At 41.1% G+C, this 7126-nt stretch overlaps 2 long non-coding RNA genes across 2 annotated transcripts; one reads left to right on the top strand and one right to left on the bottom strand.

The window, feature by feature from the left end:
* Positions 1-351: 351 nt before the first annotated feature.
* Positions 352-935, bottom strand: LOC134929299 (uncharacterized). The gene is made up of 3 exons (XR_010178454.1): positions 843-935; positions 703-757; positions 352-463 (listed from the first exon to the last, which is right to left on the bottom strand). It is a non-coding gene; the product is annotated as an uncharacterized LOC134929299 (long non-coding RNA).
* Positions 936-2058: 1123 nt separating this feature from the next.
* LOC134929298 (uncharacterized) lies at positions 2059-2564 on the top strand. The gene is made up of 3 exons (XR_010178453.1): positions 2059-2093; positions 2186-2259; positions 2345-2564. It is a non-coding gene; the product is annotated as an uncharacterized LOC134929298 (long non-coding RNA).
* The last annotated feature ends 4562 nt before the right edge of the window (positions 2565-7126 follow it).

The following is a 7126-nucleotide window of genomic DNA, read 5'->3' as shown; positions in this document are numbered from 1 at the left end:
AATTTCCTATTTAAAAATGCATCACAAGTTTACATCATTTACAGATGTGACTAGCGCAAAGCATAAAGTACACTTGTATGCAAATATAGAGTGTTACGTATGTAGTATTTATAAATATATACTAGTCACTCACATTCCAGAAAAGCAAACTTCCTTCATATTCTACACGAATACAGTAATGTTATATTAACATTGTATATTTCAGGTTTACTACTACATCCTCATTAGGAACTGCTTGCCTGCATTTGGAACCTGATTATTACATATATATATATACATATACACGCATACACCGCATCTACCACCCGTGTGGTGGGTGCACTCTCGCAGAAATCAATCACTTTGAAGATCTTGATGTGTCAATCAATTTATTCAGGTTAATCAGGTTCAATAACGTTGCCTTTAACATTCGACGTTTCGGTCCTATTATAGGACCTTTATCAAGACTGGAAATTCAGAGCATCTACATGATCAAAAAGATAAATACAATATGTATAAAATCAGACTAAAGGTATCATATCATACCCACACCACCACCACCAGTGCCTCCCAGGCCCTTATAGCAGAAAATAGTGACATCAAGTTAATTAATTAATAGAATCATACTCTATATGGAAACAAGGATAAAGATCAGCATACTCCAAATCTACTCCCACAGGACAAGCATAGCACCTCACTCTAGAGTAAACTTCACAAATTTACCTGGGTCAATATTAGACACAATGAGTCAAATGATAGCTCCTGGAACACAGGACTACTATAAAAGAAAATTGGAAAGCTTATTAAAACACTGACCCTCACCAGTGTATAATAGGACCCAATATACCATATAGAAGTCATACCTGGATAATTAAAAAGTAACACTAGGCAGCTACAGATCAATGAGCAAAGGCCATATCGTTTTCAGCAGCAAGGTCTGCAATTTAAAACACAAACAAGATATATAAAATAATCCAAACTAGATAAGATATTCCTACCATTGGGGTCCACACCGGCCAGTCCACTCACCACTCTGCTGTTTAATATCTGATGATAGCTGCATGCTGCACATCAGCAGCTGCATGCTATTTAACACAATGGGACAGGAAATGCCACTTAACCCTGAGATGTAACTATATGTGTGCTAAAAATTAACCCCATAAGAAAAAAGAGTGTTACTTAGATATCAAACCATTACACCAGCGCTACTGATTTCAGGGGCCAAAATCATCACATGTAGCTCAAAAGTACAATATTGGCTGCATTCCCGGCCGCTGGCAATGCCACTTCCGCGTTCCAGCGACCGGAAATGGTGCGTTCCACGGGCCGGAAGTCCCGCGGACACCGCTCGGCCAAATCGCAGGGGCTCTCATAAAGTGAAAAGGACAAAACTAAACTCAAAAAACGGGTGCCAAGAAACATCCCAGCACATGGGTGAAAGCCAAAACAGCAACAATGTAGCTAGCCACATTCGGTCAATAGTCAAGTCGACCTGACCGGAAGTGACGGCACCATCTACTAAGCATAGATGGGAGGGGAATATGCTAATAAACCAACAGAGTATATTAGAGGGAGTTATATTGGACAAAGGCATACCAATAAGGCAACTAGAGACAATTGTTAAATATCAGTGAAACCCAGTAGCGAAAAATCCCTCATAGTGTACATAGGCTGTATTTAATTATGTTCATAATTTCTTTTTAATAAGGCATAAAAGCATAGCACCTATTAATAAAGTACATCTGTCTATGAACTATCACCATGGGGGATAAAAAGCAATGGATCCCACTGAAATTCTGCCAAGGACCTGGGTGGCTCCGGAAAAAGTAAAAAAAAAAAAAAATTAAAATAAAACAAATAAACAACACATGAATAATATTAAAGACATTATACAGAAAACTGTATGTACAGATATTCATTTAATATGACAACTGTAATATATGGAGTTGCACAGGTACCCTAAAAATAACCACCATATAACTACAGTCCGGAAGCCCTATTGAAAAGGATCTTTTCAATAGGGCCCCCGGACTGTAGTTATATGGTGGTGTTAAATAGCATGCAGCTGCTGATGTGCAGCATGCAGCTATCATCAGATACTAAACAGCAGAGTGGTGAGTGGACTGGCCGGTGTGGACCCCAATGGTAGGAATATCTTATCTAGTTTGGATTATTTTATATATCTTGTTTGTGTTTTAAATTGCAGACCTTGCTGCTGAAAACGATATGGCCTTTGCTCATTGATCTGTAGCTGCCTAGTGTTACTTTTTAATTATCCAGGTATGACTTCTATATGGTATATTGGGTCCTATTATACACTGGTGAGGGTCAGTGTTTTAATAAGCTTTCCAATTTTCTTTTATAGTAGTCCTGTGTTCCAGGAGCTATCATTTGACTCATTGTGTCTAATATTGACCCAGGTAAATTTGTGAAGTTTACTCTAGAGTGAGGTGCTATGCTTGTCCTGTGGGAGTAGATTTGGAGTATGCTGATCTTTATCCTTGTTTCCATATAGAGTATGATTCTATTAATTAATTAACTTGATGTCACTATTTTCTGCTATAAGGGCCTGGGAGGCACTGGTGGTGGTGGTGTGGGTATGATCTGATACCTTTAGTCTGATTTTATACATATTGTATTTATCTTTTTGATCATGTAGATGCTCTGGATTGCCAGTCTTGATAAAGGTCCTATAATAGGACCGAAACGTTGAATGTTAAAGGCAACGTTATTGAACCTGATTAACCTGAATAAACTGATTGACACATCAAGATCTTCAAAGTGATTGATTTCTGCGAGAGTGCACCCACCACACAGGTGGCAGCTGCGGTATTTTTGTGACCTGACAAGGTCATTGGGAGCACCCGCCTATTTATCTCTATGAACTGATGAGAGTGCAGGATATTCTGTGGGGATAGATAGATAGATAGATAGATAGATAGATAGATAGATAGATAGATAGATAGATAGATAGATAGATAGATAGATATTTTCATTGTCTATGAATTAGCCATTGACATTGACATTAACCAATAAACTGTTTTGCACCTTTGTTATTTACACTTTAATACAGAAGCGGATTAAGGCTGTGGGGGGCCCGGGGCACATCTGATAGTTGGGCCCCAAATAAAGAGGTAGGCAGATGAATTATAAGAATATATTGTGGCAGGAGAGGTACTTTGCCACCTGTAAGCCACACACAGGGTCCTGGGGGTAGATGGGAAGTGTGGATGGACCGGGTTCCCATCCATTTGGCCCAGACCAGGTCTTATCTTAGCCCAAGAAGCTGCTTCATCAGCCAGCACCTGGCTGCTGGGTTTAAAGCAGAGTCTCTCCCATGAGTCAGGGCTCCTGAAGGCAGTTAGTGTCCAGGTGATAGGCCTGCTAGGGACAGTGGGATCCGGAGGGCTGAGCCACTAGTGTCAGGATGCCGGGACCTGAACGGTTCCTTATTAAGTAAGAGGGAGTGAGGCAGGGCCTAACCTCCCTGGTAGTTTATACTAAAGACAGTGATCTTTGTTTTATGTATATCTTTGTTTTTGTTATGCACACCAGTGCCTGCAGGAAAGTACTGGTGTCAGAACTGTTATGCACTCCAGTGTCTGCAGGAATGTACTGGTGTTTGAACTGTTATGCAAAACAAATGGACTCACAGACAAACTGGGGAATATGACATAACGTACACAGAAGGTAATAGGGTAACAAAATACACACAAAGTGAACAGAGAAGCCCAGAGGCTAAGGAACTGGGTATCTCCCTTGTATTAGAACTGCACAGATGGAAAAAGCAAGATGTTGTGTTTTAATACGTAGAGAACCCGAAATGCTGTTGCTAAGGGCAACAGCAAAACCCTAAAGGGTTACCAACGGGTGTGGCAGTAAACTCCTTGGTCAGAGATGGAATGATAGACACAAGGAGAGTCTCCACAATCCTATTTCTCACTTGCAGTGCACAGGTTTTAGCTTACTGCCACTAAACTGACCCCTGACACCTAGCACAGTGAGACAGGATTAGACAGGCAAGTCTTAGAATACAGCCGCAAACTTGCTAAGTTCACAGAGTAGTAACAGAACCCCAGCAAGCTAAACGACTGACTCCAGTCTTACTGCTAGGTCTGGATTGGCAGAGTGTAATACCAAATCCCCAGGCCTATTTGCAGTAAGCAACAAACAAATACAAAGCTACACAGTACTGGCTAACTTTCATGAACTGACTAACCAACAAAGATTCAGCAGCATCTGCTTACCCTGAAAAGAGGCCTTATAAAGCAGGTGCTGTCCACGCCCCACTCAGACCTCACAGACTGTGAGCACAAAAACCAGCACCGGATCCCCTGCCGTGCACAGAGCCTATAACCACTGCACAGCAAAAGACCCGAACCGGAGTATCAGCTGCGCTCAGGTTACTCCACTAGCACTTGTCTCCCGGTTGCCATGACGACGTGGCAGCACAGGGCAGGAGACCCTAACAGTTTTTGAGCTACCTGAATAAAAGGTATTGTTGGTTTTGCACAAGCCTGGAGTCGGTCGCTGGTGGAATTTTTGTAGCAGAGCACATTCTAGCAAGACACCTGTTACTATATATATATATATATATATATATATATATATATATCCAAAAATAGGGACGTCACTCAAAGGATTTTGTAAGTAGAAAAATACTATATTCAATAAATATATAGTGTCGTAGCAAGGATAATGAGATACGCCAGGATCAGATGAAAAAGCATATATGATTTATTCGAATCTAGGCCCAGATGGGTGTTAGAGAGCACGCAGGCTCAGTGAGACAATTTGGTTTACAGGGCTCACAGTTTATATAGTGTACAATACACATTACATCATGGCTACATGGCAGAGAACACAATCCATCTTTATTACTGTCACCCAAATATTCTTAACTATGAGCATGGAAAGACCCTTGGGCAGTCACTTAGGGGCCATGAGTTAGTAATAGAGCACTATCCACCACTCTCAGCCCCCTAATGACGGAAAAAGGCCCTTTTGAAAGAATTACCATCGCTCCAAGGCTCAAAGTTGATGCCTAGTTACTTGAGAAATCGAAATCTAAAAGATAAAATTGTAAAATTAGACATCACGGGCATGGAAAGAAAGAAACCGACACACTTTCTGAGTAGAAAACCGGGGTGCTTTAAGTGCCTCGGATGCACAACGTGTAGGTCTATGGTAGCTAGCCCCACTTTTTCCCACCCGCATACCGGAAAAAAATTTCAGATTAGGCATGCGGTTACATGTACAACCACATATGTCATATATCTCCTGACCTGTCCCTGTGGATTGTCCTATGTGGGCAAAACTCAGCGACAGTTTCGGGAACGGATGGCCATGCATCGTATGGCAATAAGACAAGCATTAGAAACAGGCAGTACTGACCAACCTGTGGCCAGACACTTCGCCATCGCGAAGCACAGTATGGCCACGTTAAGAAGTATTATTATAGATCACATACCTGCCCTACCCAGAAGAGGGAATCGAGCTAAAATCCTGCTCAAACGGGAATGCAGGTGGATATTTATGCTTAATACGTTGTCCCCAAAAGGGTTAAATGAAACTCTGGGCTTACAATGTTATTTATAGACATGTAATAACAATTATATACATAAATTTGTACAACAAAATAATTAATGAGTAACTGGTTCATGTTTCAGTAAATAGATTGCCATACTATAAGGGACAGAAGCAGCAAATTAAAGACTTATGAGTGAGTTGTGCTGCATTAAATATATTTTCAGAAGATCAAGTTTAATAGATGCTAAAATAGAGTGCAATGTAGTCATGACACACAGTTGGTAAAGAGTATGCTCAGTTTTTATCGTAATCATGGTTTTAAATGTTTGTAACAAAAAATTCTTTTTTCGTGTTGTCAGGTTGCTAAGCAACAGAAAATGAGTGGAACCTTGTCTCGGCGCCGCCTGGTGACGTCGGGATCCAGTGTCGTCAGCTGCCTGCACGCAGACCCGGCTGCACCGAGCGGCGTGGAGCAGGTGAGTGAGTTTAGCAATTTGTGTACATGTTAGGTAGGGTATAAATGTTTGTAAGTTTGTATGTCATATTGTGTATGATTGTCCCTGACGACGGGCGAGAGCCCGAAACGTAACGTAGGAATAAAGGACGCTATGTTAAATTGAAAAAGCCTGGAGAGTGCCGCCCATTCTTTTGCAAACTATTACAGGGCTACAAACCCAGGGAAGGCACCAGAGCAAAAAACTTTGTGAGACCTTATTTTGAGTGCCGGATCAGACCGCGTATGTATGTATGTATATATATATATATATATATATATATATATATATATATATACATACATACATACACACATACACAGGTATAAATATATATATATAAATATAAATATATATATATATACACATATATATACACACACATATATGGATATACACACATACATTATATATATATATGTATATATACACACATATATGACCCGGAAATTTTATAGCAGCAGGACACCACAGTCAGCCTTTCTTTTTGCTGAAGCAACGTCACTCGGACCTCTGCCGGCTCACATGCCTCCTCTCCCTGCAGCCTGTGCGCCCAGCCAATTACTGAGCCACAGGCTGCCTACTTCACATGCTATTGGGCAGCCGCAGCAGATCCGTCTCTCAGCTGCCGTTTACTGATATGGGGTTTCTGTGCTACAGCATGCAATGTAGTGGGGATTGGGAGCCGGGAGCGCAGCGCAGATTGGGTCGGCAGGTGGCGGGGGGCGTTGTAAAAAGAGGGGCCCGGGGTACTTACCATCAGGGCCCCCCCACCCACCTTGATCTGGCTCTGCTTTAATAGTTATACATACTGCCACCGCAACACTAATGTTTATTTGTACTGCCACCGCAACGCTAATGTCTAATATTAAGCACACTATTTATCCTAATGCATTGACTTCACTGTAATAAAAACATCCAAAATATGTTGAATGAAATAGCACATTTGAACAAAAAGCTTTTAAAGTTGTACTATTAGAGATGTGCGCCTAGCCCTGTGGTTTGGTTTTGCCAAAAACACCCTCACATGTTTTGTATTTGTTTTCTGGTTTTGGGAAAACCACCATCACATATTTTGATGGTAGATTGGGATTATTTTAGAAAATGGCTAAAAACATCTAAAA

This window comes from Pseudophryne corroboree, chromosome 5, assembly GCF_028390025.1.
Source record: "Pseudophryne corroboree isolate aPseCor3 chromosome 5, aPseCor3.hap2, whole genome shotgun sequence".
Lineage (NCBI taxonomy): Eukaryota > Metazoa > Chordata > Amphibia > Anura > Myobatrachidae > Pseudophryne > Pseudophryne corroboree.
This window is presented reverse-complemented; position numbering and strand designations above follow the sequence as displayed.